Raw genomic sequence first — 27228 nt, 5'->3', positions numbered from 1 at the left:
AGGCACCTTCAATTCTCTCATCTTCTCCCCTATTGTCAGCCATAGCTTCAGATGGAGTGTTCTCTAACTCTTCTTCTGTTATAGGATCTTCGTATATCTCAGGAGGCTCGCCTATAGGTTCTTCTAGATCACTGTCACCAAAGAAGAGAGAAGGGTGACTCAGTGATGTGGTGGGGGTGTTGGGTAAGAATTTTCCTGTTTTATCTCGATTTCTACGAGGCATGAAATGGAAAGACTTTTGATTGCTTTTGTTCTTTTTTCTGGTACCTGCAAAACTAAAACAGATTGCACTGCAACTAACTATCTTGCTGAAATGGAAATGCGGAATTGAAATGAAAACATGAAAGAACTAATCTATTTTGCTCAAATGAAATTGCAGGAATGAAATGCTAGGCTACGCTTGTGGAATTGAAATGCTAATCTATGCTTGCAGAAATGAAATTACGGAATTGAAATGTTAATCTATGAAAGCAGGAAATGTCTATGCTACTTTTGCAGAATGGAAATGAAATGAACTACTTAGCAGAAGGCGAGAGTAGGAAAATAGAAGAAAAGCAACAATCACCAATACTCTGACGCTTCCCCGGCAACGGCGCCTAAAAGACGGTGGGCTCCAGTATTGTAGCAATAATGCTACAACTCCTGGAGCTTCCTTCTTTACTTTTATCAACCCGGTAGTTCGTAACAAACTTGGAAGCGACGGTGCTGTATGCACAAGTACTAGCTCTTGCCGCAGTTGTCACTTGGTCAGCTGGCACAAGTCTGCTAGGGGCTCAAGCCAACTTCTATGAGCTCTTAGAAGAAGCTTTTTAACTGATGGACGAAAGCTAACTCAAAGGAAGCTAATCTACTTGCAGAAAGGAACTGAAAGCCAACAAGAAACGCAAACCCTAGCAAACCCTAATTCTACCAGCTAGTCCTACTGATGCAAAGATGGGAATGCAAACTACTGAAAGAGATGCCATTACTTCTATGAAGGTGAGATGCATGTGTCTAGACTACTTCTACTTGAAGAAAACATCTTTTTGTATTTTGAATAAGTTATTTAGAATTATCATGCATGTGCTTTTAACTGGCCTTTTACTGTGCAGAGGCGGATCATGGAGGAGGAATGCTTGGAAGAGGTCGGGAAGGTTCAGAGAGGGTCTAAGGAGTCCCTAACATCCTTCCAGAGAGTTTCACAAGGTTTGGCTGCCAAGAAACCGTTTTTATGAGCTTCTACAGGAAGTCTGCAGGGGTTCTACAGGATGTTTCAGAATTTCTACAGGATGTTCAGTAATTCCTATAGGATGTTCTACGATTGGATTTTGGATGATGGGTGAGTGGAAGAGGCTGCATGGATGGATAGGGAGGTAGGAGAGGGGTTTGTAATGACTTAGTGACAGAGAGATGAGGTGATGAGAGGGTGTGTAAAGCTAGTTTGTCTTAAAGAGGGAAAAGGGAATGGAAGGCCAAAAAGGTAGGATGACGTGGTGTTGTGGGGAAAAGTGCCTATGCAGGTCGACCCTATCCACCTAAGGTGTGATAGTGCCTTAGAAACAAACAGAAACAACTATTCTAGTATTCTTCCTTTATGAATTAAGAAGGAAGAGAGATGGGATGGACTAACCGGTGTCTTCCGTTTGTCCTTTGATCCGGTTTCTCTTCTCTTTGAGAGCTCCCAGCTACTTGCCTTCTCGCTCGCCCAGCTTCACCAAGTTCCTGCAAGATCACAAGAGGGGAACACTACACAAAGACATAGATTCATATTCATAACTAGCTTAGGATTAGAAATAAGCTAAACATATTAATGCAATCATACATCAAAGATACATCAACATGTAGGAGAAACTCAAATAGTTTTATTGATGAAATAACAAGGTTCAGGAGGAGATACAACCATGAGAGTTCCAATCCAGCATCTACCTCCCAGCAAATGAAATCCCTTCTTCACCTTCCTTCAAAGCATAAAGCACCCAATGATCTCAATCTCAAACCAACAACAATTCTTTGCAATATCAAAATTCCAGCCCCCTGGATCCCATGGATGAGAGATCCATATATAGATGTTTGGAGAGGGGATGAGTCAGCTTGTGATCTGACTAGTGTCCTCTCTCTCTGTCAGTTCTTGCTTCCACTTGGAGACTAAGAGCCTCTTACTCATCACTTAGTCGAACTCAGCAAGACAAGTGTCATGGAGGAAGATTCTGGAAGCTTCCATAGTCTTTACACCTCGCGGAATGGCACTGCCATTTGTTATTTCCCACTCAGCGCACCCTGGTAGTGCATTTGGGTGCGTTGCAATGCACCTAGCTAGTGTACTGGGGTGCTTTGCAACGCAGGTGGCTAGTGGAGCCACTGAAATGATCCCTGATTTGACTGTTTTTGAGCAGTTTCTGGTGGAGAACTTCTGTGAATTGCTGTGGTTTGCTGGCCTTGTTCCTCTAGGGGTAGGAACAACATGTTTAGGGACTTTGGATCCCTTGGATTATGGACATTTCATGCTTAGAGCTGTAAGGCACAAAAATGTCTATAACAGTTGCCCCCTAAAGTATGAGGTCGTTTATCGGGTGAAATGCTTTATTAGGAGGATCAGAAGTTCTTTCAATGCTGGGAGGAGACCTGTAATAAATACAATACATTATTTTCATACTATTTTCATGATCTAGCTGAGGCGGGCATTCCCATGCTCAGCTTTATAAATTCATTTTCATGTACATAGGACAGACAATCGTCAGATGATAGACTGATGATTCTGATAGAGCCATCATCCTTTTGGTAGGATGATTATCTGTACTGCAAAGCTGTACATTTCCATGTCTTTATTTTCCTGAATATATATTGCAGCCCGGATGGATGAAACTAGATCCGGGGTCTTCAATCTCGTCCGATCTTCACTCTAAGTACAAGTCGATCCATGTGAGAATTGTTTTGAAGTCGAACATGGAAAGACATCGCTTGATTACCAGTCAATGATGTAAACTGTTAACAAGCGCGAGAGGAATCACCGATAATGATGATGACCCTCAAGGTACTGCAGTACAATTCACGTGGTGTGAACAGAGGACTTGGCGTCGAACACCATGCAAAATCTTTCGGTCGAAGGTCATTGATGTATACCTGTCGCCGGAAGTGAGAAACTTGCCATTGAGGCATGTAAGCTTCAAAGTACTGAAGGGGGTGTTCCTAGATCAACTTCTTGGATAATGAGCTGATGTCGACAAGAAGCGATCTGTCAAAGGAGGGCCTTAATGAATCCCACATCAATGACACGGAACGGAGCAAATGATTTTGATGGAGGTGAAAACTATCTGATGATATATGATTCAGGGTGGCGGTCATGAAAGAGTATAATGTATGGTAGTGGATGGGACACAGGTGACTTCTCTGAACGACTTATCTTGAACATATGGCGACACTTATGCGATGGATTGGTAGCATTTACCCCAAATATGGATGGTATTGGCGAGACCATGGTGATGTGACCGGTGAATGAAACAACCCAACTCGATTGTGGTACGGAGGAGAAGTGTCATGTTCAAGAGCGACTTGCTACCATCAAAGTTTCTTTGAGTTTCTCCCAATTTTTCCCCAGTCATTGCTGACCAGTACCTCTTTATTTTTGTCAAGCTTGAGGAGGATAACATATGCTTGTTCTATAATTTGCCTTTCGGGCAAACCCATCGCTATGTTTTAACGAGCCTAGCGATAGTGAAACTCGTCCTCGTCTAAAGACAAGTTTGTCGCTATTTAGTACTTTTAACGAGTCTAACGACAAGGATAACTCGGTCCTTTTCATTTTTAGAGAGTCTGAAAAGGTACATAAAGTTAACTCCGAAAGTCCTTTTTCGTCATCTAATCCCTTAAGTCCGAAAAAGTATAAAACAATACAGAAGGGATGAATTTTCGATATCTTTAACGAGCCGAACAAAACAAGCGCTCGATCTTTTTGTGCAATAATCCCTCAGGTCCAAAAAGATTAAAATCTAGAGGAGGGATAGCACTTCCAGTCACTTTAACGAGTTGGAAGGCCAAAACTCGACAATCTTTTCATATTTTACAAGTCAGATGAAAAGAGCTTAAAGAAGACTCGTCTTTTGAGGAACGAGTGATAAAATGGGTAGCAGCTGATTCCAGGGAAGGATTGGAATTTCCAAATCACGACAGTGTCACAAGGATGGCTAGTGAAATCACTCTTCGTAGCTGTTCCTCAAAATGGGTAAACAATCAAATGGAGATGAATAATCGGCCAATAGAAAATTGGAGGTGATGGGCAAACACGACCAAGGCTTTAATGGCTGATGATGCTACATTCACGGTGGTTATTTACCGGAGGTTCATTTTTTAACGAGCTTAAACGCGGGTTGAAACATTTGCTCGATCTTATGTTTATTTTTTAACGAGCATGAACTATGTGCTAAAACTGCTCGGATCTTGCGTTTATTTTTTAACGAGCATGAACTGTGTGCTAAAACTGCTCGATAAGATGGTCTTGCTTTGATTTTTACCATAAATAGCTTTGTTCTTTCAAATATAGTACTGCATTTTCAACTGCTTCATCAAATTAGTCAGAAATGAACAATATTTGTTTGAAAATGAGATTAAAACACTAATATTTTACTTTGAACTACGTGAAAAGCAATTAAAAAGTGTTTTTACCTCTCATTTTACCATTTCATTTGAACTTGGTTTGTTGGAGCTTTGGAGGTGCTTTTCCCCCTTGATTTTCATCAGCTGATTTCGGGAGATTCTGTGGACGATTCTCGGCGCCGTCTGGACTAGGTAGGAGCTAAACCTGAGCTCTTTCATTTCATGGTTTCCTTTTTGCATTCTGGGCTTCATTTCCTGCTTTTTTGTGCCCCTGGGGTTTGATGGGCTCATTCTGCCATCAACGCACCCTGTACCTATCGAAACCTGCGCTGAATGTTGGCCAGTATGAAGGCAGTTTGGCATTCAACGCAGGTGGAACACTCCTGCAGGTGCGTTGGGCGAAAAAGGGGAATTTGTTGCACAGTTTCTGATGAAAATTTTGCCTGTTTCTCATCAAAATCAGGATCTTACTCCTTCTCTTGTTTGTTTTTGCAGGGATCTTGGAGAAAAATGACCCTTACATGGCGAGAACGAGAACATGAAGAAGAGGACATGATTGCCCTACATGATCCAGTTACAGTGAACGCCCTGCGGAACTGTGGCTTGCTGAAGTTCTTCCGCATTTCTAGCATGAGACAGCAGATCAACTTACTGTAATATTTGCTCGATGCTTGGGATCCTGACAACCAAGTTTTCCAGATTAGGGGCAAATCTATCCCCTTGACAGCAGTGGACATCTATTTCTTGACTGGTTTGTCGAGGCGAGGTGCCCCCATCTCTTTGTCAGGTTCGGTCCGGGGGAGCGATTCTGTGAGAGATTATGTCCGCCAGTATTGCAGGGAAGGATCTCAGCCGAGTAGAGACGGCAAGATCATCATTCGTGATGTCACTGACATGCCCCTTAGGGTTATCCTGTTTACTTTTGGTAGGATGGCCGGTAGTGCGTCCCTTCATGTAGCTAATAGATCCTATATGCAACATGCCTTGGAGTGCCTCCAACTGAAAGTGTTCAACTGGTGCGATGCAGTACTTCATGTGATGAAAGAACAGTTGACCAAGGTAAAGAACGGGAGGTTGAAGAACTTTGGGTTCGGTTCTATTTTGACCGCCTTTGCCTTGGAGAAGATACCACTGATGCAGCCTCAGTACATTGCACTCGACTTACCTTCTCCTACTGAACCACGTATGCAGAGATGGGTTGACCACATGTCTAGGCATGCAGGCCAGTCTCAGATTTCATTTTCTGATACCTTCTTCAGGTGGTTTGATCGTCAGGAGATGTTTTATGCCGAGTATCCATATGTTGGCATGGATTTCCGGGGTGATCCAGATTTAGTACTGCCGGCTGGCGAGCAGTGGGGTGCTATTGGTAAAATCTCTGACCATATCACTGTTTATTGTTTTTTCTTATACTATTCTTGTGCTTTACTCTATCAAGACTTTAATCAAACTCATGTGTACATGCAGATGTTGGTCCTGTTCGTCCAGTAGTTCGACTGAGAGCGCCAGCCGCCATCCCAGCAGGAGAGGCTGCCGGAAGAGTTATTCTTCGTGACCTCGATGTAGCCGAGACCCTTACAGCTGTGCAGGAGCAGGTTGAGAGCCTTACTCTTGGTATTCCAGATGTGAGGATTGACGAGCTGCTGTTGCAGTTACAGCGGCATACTACGGGTGTGCCCAGACGATGGACTCGTCTCTTACGCATGATCGCATAGGCCGTGACTTGCTATCACGAGTATCATTAGACTAGGGTGCCCCCTAGCATTTTGAGTTTTGGGTCATGTGACCGATTTTGTCTTGGTTACAGAACACTATATGTAAACCATAAACAGCTATATACATTTTTGATTTTCGGAGTGTTATTTCGGTTGACTTATATGATCCACATGTGAAACATTGATGATGTGTTTCTTTTTATAAATTTTGCAAATGTCTATCTAACACATAGTTTGCTAATGAATCGTTTAATGTGTTTAAGTTTCTGGAAATATGTTGATATTGAATAAAATCAAATCGTCTTTCCAAAATCTTAACCCTTAGGAACATGCGATAAATAGCTGGATTTCGGACAGAGTAGATACCAGTGAGTTGTAGTATCACGAGTTGTGAGTCTAGCCTGACAATTAGTCGGCGTATACCATGGGTGATGGCATCAGAGAGTAGCTCTATCAACGCGCTATACTCAGCGATGTTATTCGTTGATTGACCAATACATACACCTCTGAAACTTACTAACTCGCCACTTGGATCAAAAATGGCCCAGGCTGCGGAGGATAGGTTCCGCGAACTACGACTCGCTCCGTCAGCATATCCAACACACGGTTCCAATGGGTTTGACATCTGCAATAAATGTAAAAGTGGATTACTTGACCAAAATAAACACTTTAGAAAAAACAAAAATATAACAAAAGCATGCAGGTTACTATTAGGCATAGTAACGCTTGAGGTACAACCCGTTACGAGGTTGCGCCAGTGGAATTCCATCATAATCCATTAACTCGTAGGCTCCTTTTGCTAATACCCTTTTAACAATATAGGGGCTCATCCATAAAGACTTAAATTTACCAGCTCCCAATTTATCGGATTCTTGGTCGTAAAGCAGGACCAAGTCACCTTCTGAGAAGACACGGGGTTTGACATTTTTGTCGAACTGCGTCTTGACTCATTTCTTATGGGCTTCGTTAGCCAAAGCGGCGTCACGACGGGTTTCATCCAATTGGATTAACTCCAAGAAACGAGCCTCTTCTTCCGAAGTTCCGGGGAGGAGATCAATTGCGAGTTTAAGAGACGAGATTTCACACTGGATTGGTAGGACTGCTTCCTGGCCATACACCAGTTGGAAAGGTGTGAATCCGATTGCATTCCTTACCGATGTTCGGTAGGCCCACAAAGCTGAGTACAGGATTAGGTGCCATCTTCTTTTGTGAACCCCAATCATCCTTTGCCGCATGCGCTTCAGGACTTTGTTGATTGCTTCAACTTGTCCGTTAGCTTGCGGATAATATGGAGTAGAGCTGTCGTGAGACAACCCTAGTTTGGCAGCTAATTCGACCATCATGTGATTGCGAAAATGCGATCCATGATCTGTAACTATGGCCTGTGGTATGCCGAATTTGGCGACTACATGATTGAAAAAGAATAGGGCAGCTGTTTCACCAGTATTATCTAATGTAGGCATCGCCTCGGCCCATTTGGTAAAATAGTCAATCGCGACTATGATATACCCATGCCCCCCGGTCGAGGTGGGGTTACATGTCATGAAATCGATGCCCCATTTGGCAAAAGGCCCCACAGCTACTATTGGCTGTAGCGGAGCGGGTGGTCTTCTGGTTTTGCTATCAAAAATTTGACAAGCATGGCAACTTTTGACTGCGGTTATGCAATCTTTGAACATGGTTGGCCAAAAGTATCCTGCTTGTAAGATTTTTTGTGCTGTAGCATATCCAGATTGATGCCCCCCACAGGCGCCTGAATGACACTCATTCAGGGCTTTTTCGGCTTCCTCATGGGTGAGGCACCTTCTCAGAACTGTATCGACACCACGACGGTAAAGTGTATCACCGACGATCATGTAGTCTTTTGCTTGGTATCGAATACGTTTTTGTTCTGAGTGGGAGGTGTTTGGCCGAAATCTTTGGGTTTGGAGATAAATAATTATATCTCCATACCACTCATCGCTTGTTGATATCAGAAACAAACTTTCGTCCACGATTGATTCTTGGGATGTTTCATCGTTGGACGACGATGGGAGATCGCATAATAATTCTGCGAAAACTAGAGCTTTCTTCGATTTGGATTTTACAAATTCCAGATCAAACTCTTGAAGGATTGCTATCCATTTTGAATATTTGCCCCCCAGCAACTGTCGCGACAATATATAAGTCATGGGGTTGCAATATGATAGAATGGTAGTTTTCCGAAAGAGGACATAATGTCGAAATCTCTGTATCGCTTGAACAGCAGCGAGTGCTAGCTTTTCAACGTAAGAATATTTGCTTTCTGTATCATTTAAGTTTTTACTTAAATAATATATAGGATGTTCAACTCCATCGACTTCTTGAACTAAAACCATCACAATGGTCGTATCTGCTGCAGCTAGATACAGGTTAAAGTCTCTTTGATAGTCAGGGGCATACATTAATGATGCTTTTACTAGGGAATCTTTCAAAGCATCAAAGGAAGCTTGTGCAACCTGATCCCAGACAAAAGGTACTTCCTTTTTCAAAAGACGAGTATAACCTTTAGCAAGTTCTGCGTAATTTGGAATGAACCTCCTCAGAAAGTTTGCTTTCCCTTGGAGTTTCTGAATCTGAAGCAAATTTGAAGGTGGAGGCAAATTTATGATTGCCTGAATCTTACAGGGGTCGAGACGAATCCCATCCTTGGAGACTACAAAGCCAAGTAAACGACCAGAACTGACGCAAAATACACATTTGTGTGGATTGAGTCGTATCTTGTAGTGCCGGCAACGTAGAAATATCGCTCTTAAATGCTGCGGATGATCAGTCCGCTTTCGCGAGTGAGCCGGAAGGTCGTCGAGGTATGGTTGAACGATGTTCTTGATGTCATGGAAGGCATAATTCATTGCCCTCTGAAACGTTGCCCCAGCGTTCTTTAAACCAAAGGGTAATTTTCAATATGCGAATGTGCCCCACGGACAAATAAATGCAGTCTTTGATTGGTCCTGTGGGCGGATATTTATTTGATTATACCCGGAGAATCCATCCATAAATGAAAAGATTTCACATCCGGCGCATTCATCAATTATCTGGTCGATAAAGGGTGTAGGGTAGTTGTCCTTTGGACAAGCTTGATTTACATCCCTATAATCGACGCACACTCTAATTGTTCCTTGTTTTTTCATAACAGGGACAATATTCGATACCCAATCAGTTAGAGGAACCGGGTAGATGAAACCAGCATGGAAACGTTTTTCAACTTCTGCCTTAATGGCAGCGGCTTTCTTGGGGTGCACCTGCCGTAGCCGTTGTCTTACTGGTTTGACATCAGGATACATCTTAATTTCATGTTCAACGATACTTGAGTCGATGCCTAGCATTTCATCATATGACCAAGCAAAGACATCTCTGAATTCGCGAAAAAGAGCGTTATATATTTCCAGTTCTGAAGGAGAACAACATTTGCCAACATAAATATTCTCTACAACATCTGTTTTGGTCGAGATATTTATGGCTATAGTCTCTTCGATATTGGATAGGTTTCGCTCAAAATCCACCGTATTTACAGTATTTGATAGGAATTCAAAGACTGAAGGATGATAAAGTCATCTTGAGTATCTTCTTCACAATCCAGAAGAAGGGAACGATGGTGGCTATCATTCCATGGTGCCCCCTCAATCAACATTGATTGTATGATTCCTTCGTCGGTTCCATGCACTCGCGACCAAGGATCTGAAGGGGTACCATATTCTCTAGACCTATCTACCCAAACGCATGATGAGCGCTGATTTGGGTTTGCCTCCCATGCTAGGAACATTGATTGCTACAATATCTCCGTCGGGCTTGGGGGCAAAACCATTGCATGATCCATGTCAATATCGTCTTCTGAAATCCTTTGCGTTGAAGATATCATGTTGCAGGTTCCTACCAACGCTACTTCTCCTATATAGATTGGAGGTGGAAGTGCGAAAGTTCCCATTAATATGGGGTCTTTTAGTAGGCCTACTCCGATATTTTGAAGCGAATGGGTGCTTCCATGGATCATTGGAATGCTTCCCGTAACTTGAGAACCGTTAGGGAGGAAGTTTTGCTGGTCGACGATTGTAATCCCTCCTTGGAAAGGGAATGCAATCTTTCTGAAATAGGTCGACACGACAGCTGCCATGGCATAGATCCATGGTCTTCCTAGTAGGATGTTGTAGTCAAGGTTCCCATCAATGACTTCGACATCTATTTCTACCATTTTCCCTCCTAGTTCAACTTTCAAGTTATTCAGGATACCATATGGGGTATACGATCGTCCATCAAATGCTTTTAATGTTGTCGAAGATCGCGACAAGGTTGGAGATCCTAAAGTTTTCCAGCAACTCATCGACATAATACATGTGGATGCCCCCTCATCAATAATCGTTCGATGAATGGTTTTGTTGAGGGCTTTCACTTGAATAAGGAAAGCTAGTTGAGCTGGTAACTGAGGATCGTATCCTTTATGATCGAAGGATACAAGATTGGAATCCTTTGGGTCAACCCCACCGATAGCTGATAACAAAGCCTGCCTTTGGGATGGGCAATTCTGTAGTACTTCAAGAGTCGACATAGCGGATGGCGATTGGGCCAAATCTTCCACTATGTTATAATGCTGCGCTGCCCTAGCGCGAGGATTAAATGTCGACTTGTGTACTACTCCCTTTGGCGGTTTTATTGTTAATTCAGGTATTATGGGTGGCGTTACAACTTCTGTCGAAGTTGTTGTCGAACTACTTGGTTGATCTTTATCCTTGTTGTTCGACAACTGCGGATTCCCGTAATATTTGTTCCTTGTCGAAATCAAAGCATCATTTTGCTATTTTGAAACCGACAACATTAGCACTTGAGACGGGGAAGCATTTCCACTATCAACCAGATTTGTTCCTGGATTTGGAAACGGATCAGTTAACACTGCTGAGGTTTTCGAACTCTTAAAGAATTTTTTAAGCTCAGCTCTGTATGGACAATATGATGTCTAATGATCCTCATCACATATAAAGCATGGATTTTTTGGTTTCCTATTTCCAGAAGGGTTTGAAGAAGATTTTTCAGGTGATGACTCATCCTGTTTCTTCTTCTTCCCTTTGTTTTGTTTCTTCTTGCTCCCTGGTTGTTTGGTTTCTTTGCCCTTATTTGTCGACACAGCATTTACTTCCGAAGCAAGGACTTCGTCTTTTGCATTTTGATCTGAAATCTTACGGGCTTTCTTGGATGTAGCCTTTGTCGATTTCGCGTTTGTCGTGCCAATCACGCCATCGCCGGCGTGAGAGTCATTGTTTGATTTAGGAGGAGGAGGAATTGAGAATTCCGGTCTAGGGGCGTCAGGTATTTTGTCGTAGAGCGTGCCAGACTGAGTATAGACCAAGTCCAGATATTGCGCACGAGCGATAACTTGCTCTTCCGTTACGACTCCCCCTTTTGCCACATCTTCTGTAATGGTAGGAAGTAATGACTTGATAAACCATTCAGCTAATAGTTGATCGGGGATGTATGTTTTTACCATCCTACGATGACGTCGCCACTCATGTATATGATCAGATATGTGAGTGGCCGTTGTCTGTTTGAAGTTGGTAAGGATTTCCGTTCCCGTTTCATACCTTATCGGTAATTGAAAATGGGTTAAAAAGGTTGTGGCTAAGGTACTGAAATTGTCGAACGAAGCTCTAGGTAATTCAATATACCATTTTGCCGCTGGACCCGTTAACGTCCTCTGAAAGAGGCGAAGTCTTATCGAATCATCATTTAAGGTGTTGGATGAACACCATAGATGGAATGTCATCACATGATTCGATGGATCTTCACCCGGATTTCCATTAAACTTAGGAATATCTGATGGAAGTTTGTGTGGAATCGCTGGCCACCAAGGGGCGTAAGCAATTGGATCGTTTGTTAACCGGTGTAAATCAGGTAACTCTAAAGTTGCCACGAATGGTAACTGTTGGCTCAGGTTAGGTGAAGCGTACCCAGGATACGATGGGATCGCCTGAGCAGTCGGTCTTTGCATACCAGCATAATGCAGTTGATGCTGGTATGACTGGTAAGGTTGGTGGACAAGACCATTGTAAAATGGTTGATTTTGACCGTTTTGAATGTACGGTTGTCCACTGTTCGCAAAGATCTGCTGTTCAGAACCTTGGTATACTTGTTGGAATTGTGGTTGTTGGTATTGCACCAGCCATGGTTGAGAAGCCATGTGTTGTTGCGCCATACTAACCGTTGGACCAAGGTGTGGGGTAATTGTACCCGTTTGGACCTGTGTCGCCCCACTAGTTGGCGATTGTGGTTGAGTCGCAGGGTCAAGGGGCTGTTGCATTACAACCTGAGAAATCTGAGGTTGGCATACAACAGGCAGCGCTTGAACTTGTGACACCGTCACAATAGCTGGTGTAGTTGGGATGTTCGACATAGGTACACACTGTTGCATTGAATACACAACCCTTGGTTGTTGAGGTAGCATAGGTACCCAACCACTTGAAGTAATTCTAGTGTAACCTAAAATTTGTTGTGAACTCCCGTATGGATAACCTCCCGGAGGGGGTAATGAAAGGGCATACTGCCCCCCATACGGTGGTAATCCGGAACTGAAGGGGATTGTTTGCCCTTGGGGACCGGATTGCCCAAATTGACCTCCAAATGGATCAATTTGTTGAGTCTCAACATAAGAGTTGCCAGGTATTATTCCGGAGGAACAAACAGGAACCGACCATACTGTCGTAATAGCCCTTGAGTGGGCTCCTTCTAGCGGTTGAGAGCTAGTCAGGACAGATGGTACGCCGGCGAACATTGTCGGAGTGATGGCAGGGAGTTCTGTTGTCGCTGTGTCAGGTGCCACAGTCCTAGATGTTGACGGTTGTTCAGACATTTGTAGTCTATCCAAGAGATTCCCTAGCGATTCTACAGGAACTTCCGCTGGTGGTAGACTAACTTCTGATGAAGGATATAGAGTGACCCCGACTCCAAAGTGAGTTGGAGTACTTGCTGGAGGATCTTCTACAATTTCTTCAATCGCAATCAGACCAGGTGGAAGGGGAAGACCGTCAGGTCCGTAAAATATTTCTGGTGCCGAAGAAGGGGTTGAATCGACAGCGACAGATGTTTGAAGAGTAAGACTCTCCGGACCGGTTACTGATGGAACTGGTTCGGTAACACAAGTGTTTACTCTCAAACTAGGATCAGTATCACTGTCCCTCTGTGGCTGTTGAACTTCTTCTATAGAGGCAGGGGTTCCAGAAATGTTTGGAGTAACTGGAATCTCTGTTGTTGTCGGAACACTTGTTCTAACTTTAAGAGGAGATTTGGAACCAGTTAAACGAGTTCTCTTTGTCCATACTGGTTTTGATTCCGGAGACAAAGACGGTTGACTCGTAAGCCTCCGCGAACGACGGGGTTTCAATTGACTTTCTTCCACGATTGCGGATTACTCGATCAACTAAAATAAAAAAGGGGAAGTATGTTTCCGATTTGAATGAATTTTAGACGCTTTTAGACACAACTTGTTTTTTCAATTTTAAAGAGTCGAGAAAAAACAAAAGATGACTCTAGTCTCCTTCGATGTTTTAACGAGCCCGAAGTGACAAATGCTCAGATGGACTTTTTCCGTTATAGAGTCTGAAAAAGGCCAAAAGGAACTGCTCAGGAGATCTAGGTAGAGGGTGTGCCAAACCAATCACAAAACTGCAGAATACGTTTTACGGTACGACAGTCAGTCTTCACGAATGCTGTGTTCGGTGCATTGCGATCAGTAGGGCGGCCGACACGGCTTCCTAAGGATAAAAGGTTTTAAGCCTATAGGGGTCTCCCAATATATACTCGACGGTACGTGGGAGCACAATCCATACTGGCACTTTTGGTCCCTCAGGAGGAATCACCCAACCATCAGCGAGGCCAACAGATACCAGGTTTTACGACGCCGGAACACGTCTCTAGCCTAGACCTCTATGTTGTGCGTTAAGTTACAAAGCGTTGTTAAGTTCATTCAGTTTATTTTATGTTGATCTTTCTTAGAAGTTTGCCTTTTGAGGTTCACCACGAGATGTAGATACAATTCCTAAATGCAATCTAAAAGATGATAAGAAAATCTTTATCTCTTTTTCAACAATGAAAATCCTAGCTACAAAGGGAAAAGAAAGACACCATCTTTTCTCAAAGAGCAAGCAGCACACTCTAAATGCACTTTTCCTAAATCAAGCCATACAAACTATCAATATGCAAATGCACAATGCATGTGTTTGTTTTTCGCTTTCTTAATATTGATGCCTAAAAAGAAAGTTTTTGCACAACTTTGAATTCGCTTTTAAATGACAACTACAAACAAGCTTACTTTTTCGAAATCAAAAAGGGTAGAAGAGATTACAACACTTTACGATTTTCGAAATGAACGCTTGTTTTTACACTTAAAAGAGACAAACTCAAACCAAAAGCAAAAGTAAATGTATAACCAACTGTAAACAGCCAATGAACTCTCTCCTAAGACCACAATCAACAGATCTGAATCAAGGGCTACAGGATGACTATTTCACTCTTGCAATGGAAAACTGTAAATGACGCTACAAACACATAAAAACACTCACAGTATTTTGTACAAAGGAGGCGGAATTAAGGCAGAGAAAAGGGGTTTTTAGACAGGTACCTATGTTGGTTACAGGCTGCAAAAATCAGAGATCAAAACTGGGCAAAACAGAGCAAAGAACCCCAGCTGCACAAGGCATAAGCTGATCAGCGCACCTGTATAACAGAGAAACTGAATTGCAGCGCAGGTAGCCCTCTCGAGACCTGCATTGAAATGCAGAGTCTCTTCACAGAGCCTGTGCTGGAGCAGAAACGAGAGTTCTCTCCGGGTTCTGGGTCACGGTTTGCTGTTTAATCTACGGTTTCAGGCCAAATAAAAGCAACAAGCAAGGTACAATCAAAGGGATGATTTGAAGGAGGGCTAAGAGCTATCACAAAGGGTCATCAAATCATTTGTGAGTCCATCGTTCAGATCATAGACAAATCCAGTGATTGGATCAAAGCAGCAGTTGTCTACTTTGCATCTGAAAATAGCAGATGCAGTTCGATTGTTGCTCTTGAGTCTATGAAACAAACAATGATAGAAACACAAATAAAATGATTAGACAGATCTCCCCAGCGGAGTCGCCATTTTGTTGTGGGGAAAAGTGCCTATGCAGGTCGACCCTATCCACCTAAGGTGTGATAGTGCCTTAGCAACAAACAGAAACAACTATTCTAGTATTCTTCCTTTATGAATTAAGAAGGAAGAGAGATGGGATGGACTAACCGGTATCTTCCGTTTGTCCTTTGATCCGGTTTCTCTTCTCTTTGAGAGCTCCCAGCTACTTGCCTTCTCGCTCGCCCAGCTTCACCAAGTTCCTGCAAGATCACAAGAGGGGAACACTACACAAAGACATAGATTCATATTCATAACTAGCTTAGGATTAGAAATAAGCTAAACATATTAATGCAATCATACATCAAAGATACATCAACATGTAGGAGAAACTCAAATAGTTTTATTGATGAAATAACAAGGTTCAGGAGGAGATACAACCATGAGAGTTCCAATCCAGCATCTACCTCCCAGCAAATGAAATCCCTTCTTCACCTTCCTTCAAAGCATAAAGCACCCAATGATCTCAATCTCAAACCAACAACAATTCTTTGCAATATCAAAATTCCAGCCCCCTGGATCCCATGGATGAGAGATCCATATATAGATGTTTGGAGAGGGGATGAGTTAGCTTGTGATTTGACTAGTGTCCTCTCTCTCTGTCAGTTCTTGCTTCCACTTGGAGACTAAGAACCTCTTACTCATCACTTAGTCGAACTCAGCAAGGCAAGTGTCATGGAGGAAGATTCTGGAAGCTTCCATAGTCTTTACACCTTGCGGAATGGCACTGCCATTTGTCATTTCCCGCTCAGCGCACCCTGGTAGTGCATTTGGGTGCGTTGCAACGCACCTAGCTAGTGTACTAGGGTGCTTTGCAACGCAGGTGGCTAGTGGAGCCACTGAAATGATCCCTGATTTGACTATTTTTGAGCAGTTTCTGGTGGAGAACTTCTGTGAATTGCTGTGGTTTGTTGGCCTTGTTCCTCTAGGGGTAGGAACAACATGTTTAGGGACTTTGGATCCCTTGGATTATGGACATTTCATGCTTAGAGCTGTCAGGCACAAAAATGTCTATAACACGTGGGCAGTAGAGTAGTTGTGAGACGAGGGATCTAATTTGGAGATGAGCAGTTGGCCTGGACGAAGCTTAGAAGGACGGGAGAATGATGGAGATGCACTACACAATGTAAACTGAACCAAATCATCCACGTCCTGCACATAATCAAAATATTACTAATCTATCCTAACTGTTAATGAAACCAATGAACAACAACGTTATTTCTAAAGAGAACCATGTATGGTACTGAAGCAAAGAAACATTCCAAGAGGTCTGAGCACATGGATAACTTCTACAAATGAAAATATTGCACCAAAGATTGCATGAGTACGCAAACCAATGTTTTTGGTGGGTAGCACTGTCTGCAATTCCAGCCCCTAGAAAGAGGTGAAAATGAGAGTGCAGGCAACCCTTTTCTGGAACTTTTATCGATTCTACTCTCGTTACTCTATTCTAAACATCTGAAGCAACTCTATCTTCTAACAATGACCTACTTAACCACACCACGAAATCTAACTCAACAAACTACGTTTCAAATGCATGTAAAGAAAACCATATTGCTGAAAGGAAAGATATCAATACAAAAGAAGGAGGCCCTAGGCTCTCAGGTTGGGCCCAACCCCGAGAGCTATGGCTCCTTTAGAAACTCAGAGCTGAGATCAAATTTGACTGCTTCTCATTAAAAAATAATAATCATAAGTCAAAAGCTCTGCCAATGATGGCTACAAAAGAGCAAAAACAGAGCTGGCAGCTCGTAGTGCAGAATGTGCAACAATTTTCCAAAAGTCCTTTTCGAAGGCTGAAGCCTTATCATTTATACATCACGAGGCCCCAAGCTGGCCTCCTAAATCTATGGGACTTGGCTGACCAAACTGGGAGTGAACAGCTGCTTCCTCAAAATCCGTTTGGCTGCCTTCTAGATCCGGTTGTGGTGGCTGTTGGAGCTCGGAGTTGGGGGTGAAGATCCCGAGAGAGGCCATTTAATGCCGTGGACAACCCTCCTACGAATCCTCAACCCCATCTTGGCTGTCTCCTAGCCCTTATTTGCTCGGTTTTGCTCCAACATGTGTCAAAAAACCTGAAATGAGCACGTGTTAGCCACCTAGGAATAGTGACTACCCTTATTCGTACAAATGACATAAACATACTAAAAAATGATGCATAAGTTATGAAAAATGAAGGATTGAGCAAGGGTAGTTAGGCCAAATGAGCCCAAAATGTTACCAAATTTGGGGCTCATCAACTGGGTCAAAAAATGTTTCCTAAGCAATGAAAGAAAATGGGAAGAATTTTAGGACACTTCTATAAACCATTTATTGCACTATGCCCACATTTAAGGCTTCTACCAATAAAAACATTGCACTCTAGATTTACTCAAATCTCTAAAGTGAAAATTGTTCATTTTGATGTATAAACATTGGTAATTTGAGTTTGATTTTAAGTTTGAACTTATACCAATAAAAACACGATACTTTCCCAATTTACTCAAATCTCTAAGATTACATGTTGATGTATAAAATTGGATAATTTGATTTTTATTTTGAGTTTGGCTTACAGGTAAAACTCTCTACACTTATGTTTTAATTGTGATTTAGGAAAATATGAAATGGCTACTTATAAATTTTCAATCATCACAATTTATCCATTTACAATTTCTCTTGTATCAATCTTGAGTCAATATTGATGGCTCAGTGCACTCTCCAAGTCACTCCCCTAAAGAAAAGGAGATAATGTATAGAACCATGTTACTTCACTTTCATGTGCTTAGAAAAGAAGGAAAACCATACCCATTGCCATTTGTAGGCTAGTATGTACAAAAGAAACCTTGACTAATTTAATTGATTTTTTCCTATATCCAGAATGCCTACAGGACATCACACACTCTTTAATTTACAATGGCAGCAAATGATTCACAAGATTTAATAAAATATAGAAGTATTTCTAACTATGTAATGCCCCCATTTTGTCTAAAAGTTTCTTTATAAAGCATGGCCTTCATCTTTTAGAATGTACTACACCTCCCAAAATGTTTGGCAATCATGAGTTCTAAAAGCAATATCATATTTTCCAATGTCCACATTTACCTGTATCTATGAAACAACATAGCTTATAGTGACTCTCCTCTTTGTTAGAAAGATGAAAAATGGTTAGCATTACTCCTTTTTCTTCAGTTTTACTGTGTTCTCAAATACTGCCCTTCTCAGGAATTTCCTCCCAAGTTTTTAATTTGAGTATTAATATCCTTCGTATTGAGTCCTTTCCTTCTTCGTTCTTAAGAAATATAGACAATAGTTTTGTACACCATTTCCAGACAATGATGATGCAAATCAAACACATGGGCTAAAAACTGCAAAAGGTCAATGAACTTAATAGAGTACTTGCATACATAAATTACATCAACTCACCAGGCACATGGAACAAGTCAAGTCGATGTCCAACTTGACTGAATCAAGAAGAGTACATGACACAAATTTTTTCTCACCATCAAAGGTCAGTGAATAGTCCCCATAAAAATCAGACACACCGTAAGACTATCCCTAGAGTTCATTAAATTGATGCAGAAGGCAAGAAGCTCGTTCAACCAGGGAGATTGAAGAACCTCCATTTGCATAGTTTGTACATGAGTTTTAAATTCCTGTCACTGCTTAGAGTAATGAACCTGACAAGAAAAAACAACATGATGTTGGAAAATCTTCTGGATATACAAACTTGAAAGATGTCAATATTTTATTTCAAAAAGAAAGACATTATCATATTGTTCATAAATGAAAAAATTAATTCAATAAGTACATCAAACAACCATGTCAATGAGGAAGCTGCTAGAGAATTTCCCTTTTTTCTAAGAAACGAAAAACCCACATTAGTTGAGGCTAGTAGCCCAATCTCTATTGATACAATCTGAAGACCCCAAAGTGGCTGATTGTAATAACCTATTGGTGCTTTGTTAGGGGGGAGAATTCCACTCTTGACAGACACCTCTAGGTCTTGGGTCATACACCCATTTCCTTATATTTGAGAAAGGCAGTTTTAACATAGATAGTATTTGCAAATAAACCAGTACCCTTTTTATATCATCACCTAAATTATTATAGTGGAATCATGTGCTTACAAGTAGCATCTAGACCTAGTCATGTAGCCCCTACATGAGTCCAGACATAATACCAATTGAAGTTTAACCTCATACCTAGGAGATACCTAAAGCATCTCTTGAAATGAAAAGAAAATAATATAAAAAAAAAATCTCATCTAGTAAAACTACAAATAACAAAACAAAAAATCTAACCCTGTACGATAAACTAGAGAGGGAGGAATGAAAACATGAACTCGTGTATTAGAGTATTTTGTCTTGAGATTAATCATTAATATTGAAAATTATATAGAAAAAAATTAACCAATTCTTGTTATTAATGTCGATATGGAGAGACCTTGCCATAATTTTTTGGTATCTTGCGCATTGTGAGAGCGTTTATGGAAACATATTTTACTAAATTTCCCCTTTCTTTGATCATTACAAAGTGATCACCCATCCTTTTACTTGTCAGCCACACAAGATACTTCCCAAATCTAGTGGCAAGGTGCAATTCTAATAACTATTTTTCATGCGTATTGAAGAAACAAATCACAACAACCATCTCATTCAATAGTGATGGAAAGAACATCCTGTCACACACTGGATACAAATAGGAGCCCATTTTAAGTCATTTTTCAAACAAAAAATGAAATGACAGGAACCAGATGCACAACTTTGAGCTGGTTTGCAAAACTTATGCCTCCATACGTGGAATACATTTTGATACTTAAATCAGAGTAACAACCTGTAAGATCTTTGAAATTACTCAGAAACTGAATCAAATTTAATTCAAGTAATCTTCACAAAAATGCTTTACAGAGTCCAGTACAAAGCAACAGGAAAATCAAATCAATCTGTATTAATTTAGAGGCAATCGAAATTGAGCGTGACCCTGAGCTGTAATTACATGGTTTCTGGCTTCCGAAATAACAATATATTTTGACATATGTAGATGCATCTGTGGTGCTCTCAATCTAAAGGAAGTTCCCTAGGCAAAAATTTAGGAATGTAGCCCAGGGCAAAGAGAAACAAGTGAAATTGCAATGTGATTTCTTAAGAAATAAGTCAAACATTTACTTTGCATTTAGAAAGAGAATGACAAGTCCTGATTTGTACAATGCAAATATCACATTTCCTTAAATAATAATTAAATATCACAATGATAATTATAACAAAGATTTGAGGAGACATTAAATTCCTTTTAGTTATTTCTTATTAAATGAATCATTTAATTCAAAATAATAATAATAATAATTGCATAAGGGCAAGCTTCTGGCTACTTTCACATCGTAGAAGAGAAAAATTACTTCTTTTGCAAAAGCATAATACTCACAGCTCATAGAAATTATCCATATGAAAGAAGCATTCACTATTAAATAAATTATTCTTTTTTAAGAGAAGAAAAATAAAAATAAAAATAGTAAATAAAAGCTAATTGAATCATTCTCTCATATGACAACGGAAAAATAAAATAAAAATTTACAACAATGGAAAACGATTGCTAGAAACTATTGCTTTTACTGTGTAAATATGTGCTTCCATGGCTATAATCGATCTGAGGCCATTAAAACAGTGTATCTTTCTAATTGATTTTTTTCTCTTGTTTTTCTTGAAATATACTTATTTCTTATAGACAAATGATAAAAGCCCAGCATTCCCTTCTTACTGTTGGTTTAGTGGATGTTGTGAGGTATCTTCCATGCTGATAATCTGCAATGCTCCCATATGTTTTAAATTGTAATCAATGATCGATGTAGGTGGTAGTAAACATTGATGAAAGCGACTGACCTACATGATCTCACATAACTTGCTCTATACAATCCAAGTCCTGCTAACTTATTGAAATATATAATCCAACCTCTACTCACCCCACTGAAGAATATAGGGTCTCGCTCGCTATACCCATGCCTGCTTGCTAGGCTGTAGAGGTGGAAATAAAGTGAACTGAACAAACCAAGAAAGTGATGTCCCTTTCAGAACCAGAACAGACGGGAGGTATAGGCCCCTCCTAGGGCCCTATTTTTCCCTCTCAAATTCCATCCTACCTCAGGCGAAACAAAACACGTAACTCGATCACCTTACGCTCTTATCCTTTCTACTGAACTTGAAGAACGAAGCTCACCAAGTTCATGGCATGGTTTTCTTGCACATCATGGTCTTAGAGTCCTGCATCTGCTGCGTGAGCTCTGGAACAGTTTGGAACAATCAACACTCTATATTTCTACAACCCTCGAGAGGCTAGGGAGTGAAACCCATCATGAAAAAATGAAGATAATGAAGAGAATCATGTTCAATGCAAGCTTCCTCAAGTCTGAGTTCATGTTCAGTGCAAGCTTCCTCAAGTCCGAGTTGAGCTCCGTAATTGAAAAGCCTACCATTCCGCGTGTAACTGAAAACCATGATGCAGCACAAGTGGAACAGAGGTCATTTCGCCCGTAACTAAAAACCATGACGTAACACAAGTGGAACATAGTTCAAAACCTTTTCTTGCTGTAGATTTGTCTCATCGGACGACCATACAAAGTGACAAGTGTCAAAATACAGGTGAAAGGTAGACAAAAACGAAAGATGGACTGATTCAAAAGAAGGCATATCGGCCTAAATATCAATGTGCTTAGTATTTATTTCATTGGCTAATTTTTTAGCTGCAGTTTGACTATCACATAATACATTCATCTTGTCCTGCTTATTTCTAAACTCACCTAAAAGATCTTTTAACAAAATTATCTTTTTTCATGCATGTGGAATAAGAATATAATCTCTTTCAGTTGTGGATAAAGCAACTATTTCTTAAAGATTTGAAATCCAAATAAGACATCTTCTCGCAAGACTGAAGACATAACCTGAAGTAGTTATTCTCCTATCCAAAGCACTTGTGAAATTTGAAACAACATAACCACAGATTGAATCACTACAACCATCAAAGCTGATGCAATAATTACTTGTGTCTCTAAGATACCAAAGTGCCCATTTTACTATTGTTTGATGATATTTTTTTTGTTTAGATAATCTTCGGCAAAATCACATAACCAACCTTTTGTCGACGCGTTTCGAACCAACCAGTGTGGTTCATCGTCAGGACAAGTTGATGAACCACACTGGTTGGTTCGAAACGCGTCGACAAAAGGTTGGTTATGTGATTTTGCCGAAGATTATCTAAACAATGTTATGGATCACAGAAGTCTAAATTCCTTGATATTTTTTTTATTTGTATTTTCCATGTATCTATTATCAATTCCATCTGCATGTGAAATATTTGGTTTGGTACATACCATCACATACATTAAACATCCTACTGCACTAGCACACAATATATGAGACATATAATCCTTTTCTTCTTTACGACTTGGACATAATCTTGAAGAACTCTTAAAATGAGAAGTAAATGGGATATTTACAGGTTTTACATTATCCATACCAAATTTTATGAGTATTTTCTCCACATACTTCTATTTTGATAACTAAAGCTTACCATTTTCCATATCTCTATGTATTTCCATGCTCAAAATTTGTTTTGTTGCTCCTAGATCCTTTATATAAAATTTCCTAGCCAATTGAGCCTTTAACTTGCTTATCTGGCAACCATGATTTTTCTTACAACAAGCATATTGTTAACATATAACAAATTTACCAACTTAATGAGAATTTTAAACTTAAAATGATAACTCTAGCCCCAAAACCCCTATTTTTGGGAAGAAAACATGAAAAAGTACCTCGAAATTAAAAAGTGGTGATGCTACATCACCCATCTTTTATGGTTAAAATTTCAACATTTTTCACCTGTGGTATTAAAAATCAAAATCATGTTAAAAAAACCTTAAAATTCCAACAATTTTCAACGACGACATTAAATATCAAATAGCATGACTCTGAAAAACCTTAAAGTTCTAACATTTTTCAACCAGAGAATTAAAACCAAATATCATGAGCACAAAAAACATTAACATTTCAACATTATACAACCATGACATTATAAACTAGATGGTACAACTAAAAAAAACTTTAAAAATGAACATGTCAATCAAAGAGTCATTCTACACAGAGCAATTTTTATTTTTATTGTTTTTAAAGACTAAATTATAGCTTTTGAAATCTTAACTTAAGACAACTTGACTTGTTTTCAATGGGGGACTAAAATAGCAATATTTTTATAAACCATAACCTATCAAAATATCATTAGTTTACACAAAATCATGAAAATGACCCTTTTAAAAACGAGATTACACAAAATTTTAATTTTATGATTAAAAACATGAATATTTTATTTAAATATAAATAAATTAAATGATTAAAAAAACATAAACCATTTAAAAAAACAAACAAAAAATGATAGGAAACCAAAATTTTAATGTAAATATTAAAAAAACATTAGAAAAAACTAAAATACAATGATTTTTTTTTGAAAATAAAAAATAATAATAAAACGAATAAAGTGTGTATACACACACACTTAGAAAAGATATATATATATATATATATATATATATATATATATATATATATATATATATAAGTTTTTTTTTATATTAAAAAACTTAAAAAATTCCCTTTTTTGGGAAAAAGCCGAATCATTTTTTAAAAAAGGGAAAGTAAAATTAAAAAAAAATAAAAATTAATATGTCTTAAAATTGTTTCTTTTTCGCTAAGAGCTCGTCTTTCTTAGATGTAAAGAAACAATTTAGTTACCTAAGACCCATAGGCATCTTCAAGGAGTGAACGTACTTATAATAGGAGTGGTTTTCCTTGAATAACAATGATGAGTCAACCTACATTTTTGGATAATAGTTAGTGATGATTGTCCACACCATTGGTTTGAAAATTGAATTATAGTAGGTTTTCCTATTGTGTATGTGAATACAAGAAAAAATAAAAAATTAAACAAATACATTAAAATTATAAAAGATGAAAAATTTGATTTTTTTTTAAAGAATTAAAAAAATATATAAAATTATTGTGTAGGTTTGCCACGTAAGTGGAGGGGAGACATTGGGAATTACCCTCTCCTAGTTTATTTTCTTATTTTTTAAAAATGTGCCTTTATTTTTATATTTCCCCATTTTTTAACTTTTTAAATTACCTTTTATTGATTTATTGATTTTATAATTATAATTTTTTTTAATAAATATTTTTTTTATTTTTATTTTCATTCAATTATTTATGTTATTTTTTAAAGCATTTTAATAGTTTTAGTTTTCTTACCCCATATATAGGTGTCCAAATGACTATAGGGAGCATTAGTCATCCCCATGATCAATGCACCAAAAACAATTAACTTAAGGGAATGACGACACCTCTGTGACGCTCTTCCCGATGCCCATAGATCAAGATGGGGTGGTGGTGGCAAGAACTCATTCCCCTAGTATTTATGGTGTGATCAGGCCTGGTACACTCGTTCATTTGATCACCAGGACAAGCATCATGTTAAGAATGTCACCGTTAACCACAACAAAGGTCACAAAATCAGGCTACAAAAGCTCAAAGGTGGTAGTTGCAAATGGTTTGAGGTAACAACTATAAGCTTTGCAACTGTGGTGAGGGAGCACAATCATCTTTGTAGGGGAGGTGGTGGAAGAGGTACACCGCCTCCCCCTCCCTCGCATGGAAAGGGAGATGGAAATTTCAACGAAAACATTCCTTTTTGTCAGTGGTGCATGGTAGTATATGTCGAAGCCGAGGAGTTGCGTAACACATACGACCACCTATGGTCTCTTTGCAATGTGCTATGTTTCCATTTTAGGGATCAATAAAAAGGCATAGTGGTGATTAAAGGTTGAACTATTGACCTTGATTTCTACTTGAATCATAATCAGGTTTCATTATACATGGTTTCTGACACTCCGTGTGTGCAACTTCAAAATTCCTCTTCACCTTCAATACACATTGTGAAGGGTTCATCCTCTCAGTCTCCTATTGGCTCTGTTGCGCAAGGCACCAGACATCATAGTCAGTCTTGGAGGAGATAGGGGAGTGTCTCTGTTCCATGCATCAACAACAACATAGTGGCACTGAAGGTACTCCAGTAGATCCAACATTTTCATGTAGCAGGGGTGTCCATGCTAGTAACCATGGTGGCATCAACTTCCCTCGCTGAGCTATGCACCCTGTGCCATCTGGTCAACCCACCTCAGCTGGGAATCTTTAGTTCGATGAAGATGAATACTACAAACCTACTCCTATGGAATGGGAATATCCACTAAAGCGTTAGCTGGGACATGCACATTTATGGCACTATGATTTAGGACTTCTTCTGTTCTTCTCTTTTTTCCATTCTCTATCTTGATTTATTGAACTTTCTAGGAGGATACCTGGTTTCTCCTTCTCGAGCATATGCTCCCTCTTGCATTAATTTTATGACTACCAATTATTTTTTCCTTCGACTCAGGCTGACTACTGCCAGGTCAAAGAACATCCATGCATGCAATCTCTGTACATTATACCTAATACAAAGCTTTCTAACTTACAAACAAAGTTTTTAGTGTTTTTTTTTTTTTTTTTTAAATAATTATTTAATAAATTTATTTTTTTGGTATTTTTTGCATTTTTAAAAGTTTTATTTATTTATGTTTTCCTTTTTTTTTTTAATTGGAATGAGAATTTCTGGAGAATTGATAACTTTGAAATATCACTTGTGAAGATTACACCAGATACGACTATTTCAGAAATGCCACAACGAGCTAGTTACAACATGTATCTTGAGACTTGAACCCACATATATGGGAAACAAATTATTCACCACACTACCCAAGCTAGCATCCTTTGACCTTGTGTTTTAATTCTTAAAAAAATGTTTTTTCCTTAATTTTTAAAAAGAAATTAACCATTTTTTGCTCCAAGGGGTACAACTTAATGGACGATCGATGTGTTATGAAGACTGTGCAAATTTGAGGTTTAAATCCCCTAATGTACCATGTGGGTTGTGTGTGGGGTTGTGTATGGATTCAGGTTGAATTTATAGTGGGAGAATTATGATTCAATCCTATGTCATGCAAGTACGAGTCTGACCCAATTGTTGATTCCTCTAGATGAAAAAGAAATAAGAAATTAGCGTATTTTAGTTTTTTAGGATAAAAAGCTGATTTTTTTATTCATTTTTATTTGTTTTTAAAAATTGATTTGTCCCCTTAAAAGAAAATATTTGCAATATTTTTCTTAAATCTTTTTAATGTAATTTTTTTATTCTTTTATTTTTATTTTTTTATTCTTTTATTTTTATTTTTTTAATATTTTTTTTAATTTTTTAATTTATTTTTATTTTTATTTTTATTTTTATTTTTTATTTATTTATTTTTTTTCGTTAGGTAAGCACCCATAGGGGATTTGAACCAGTGACCTATCAAAAGGAGTGCCTTAACAGTGCACCCATTCACCGTCAATCCAAAGCCCCATGGGCTTTAATGTAAATTATTAAAATAGAGATAATTAACAATTAAAAAAAATTATGTAATGGCACTTTTAGATTTATAGCCTTTATTTTCGATGGTATCAATGTTACCAATGGTGAAGGTTGTAATGTCAAATAATTACTAATTTTAAAACAATAATAAAATAAAATAAAAGTTAGAAAAAATTGAGATACTATTAAAAAAACAAGAAAAAGAAAAAAAGAAAAACAAAAGGTAGAAAAACTTTATGTGCTAATTTTTAGGGTTTTTTTATAGTAATGATATTTTTTCTTTAATGCTATTGTTGAAAATTGTTTGAATTTTAACCCTTAAAAAGG

The 27228-nt window shown here is 39.1% G+C and overlaps 1 pseudogene; it reads right to left on the bottom strand.

Annotated features, from left to right (window-relative positions):
* Window positions 1–18834: 18834 nt before the first annotated feature.
* On the bottom strand, window positions 18835–20130 carry LOC149209476 (putative E3 ubiquitin-protein ligase BAH1-like 2; annotated as a pseudogene).
* Window positions 20131–27228: the final 7098 nt, after the last annotated feature.

Source organism: Pinus tabuliformis, chromosome 1_2, assembly GCF_031772625.1.
Source record: "Pinus tabuliformis cultivar Carrire ecotype Pingquan chromosome 1_2, CPIR1, whole genome shotgun sequence".
Lineage (NCBI taxonomy): Eukaryota > Viridiplantae > Streptophyta > Pinopsida > Pinales > Pinaceae > Pinus > Pinus tabuliformis.
The sequence above is the reverse complement of the archived record's forward strand: the minus strand, read 5'-3'. Positions and strand labels throughout refer to the sequence as shown.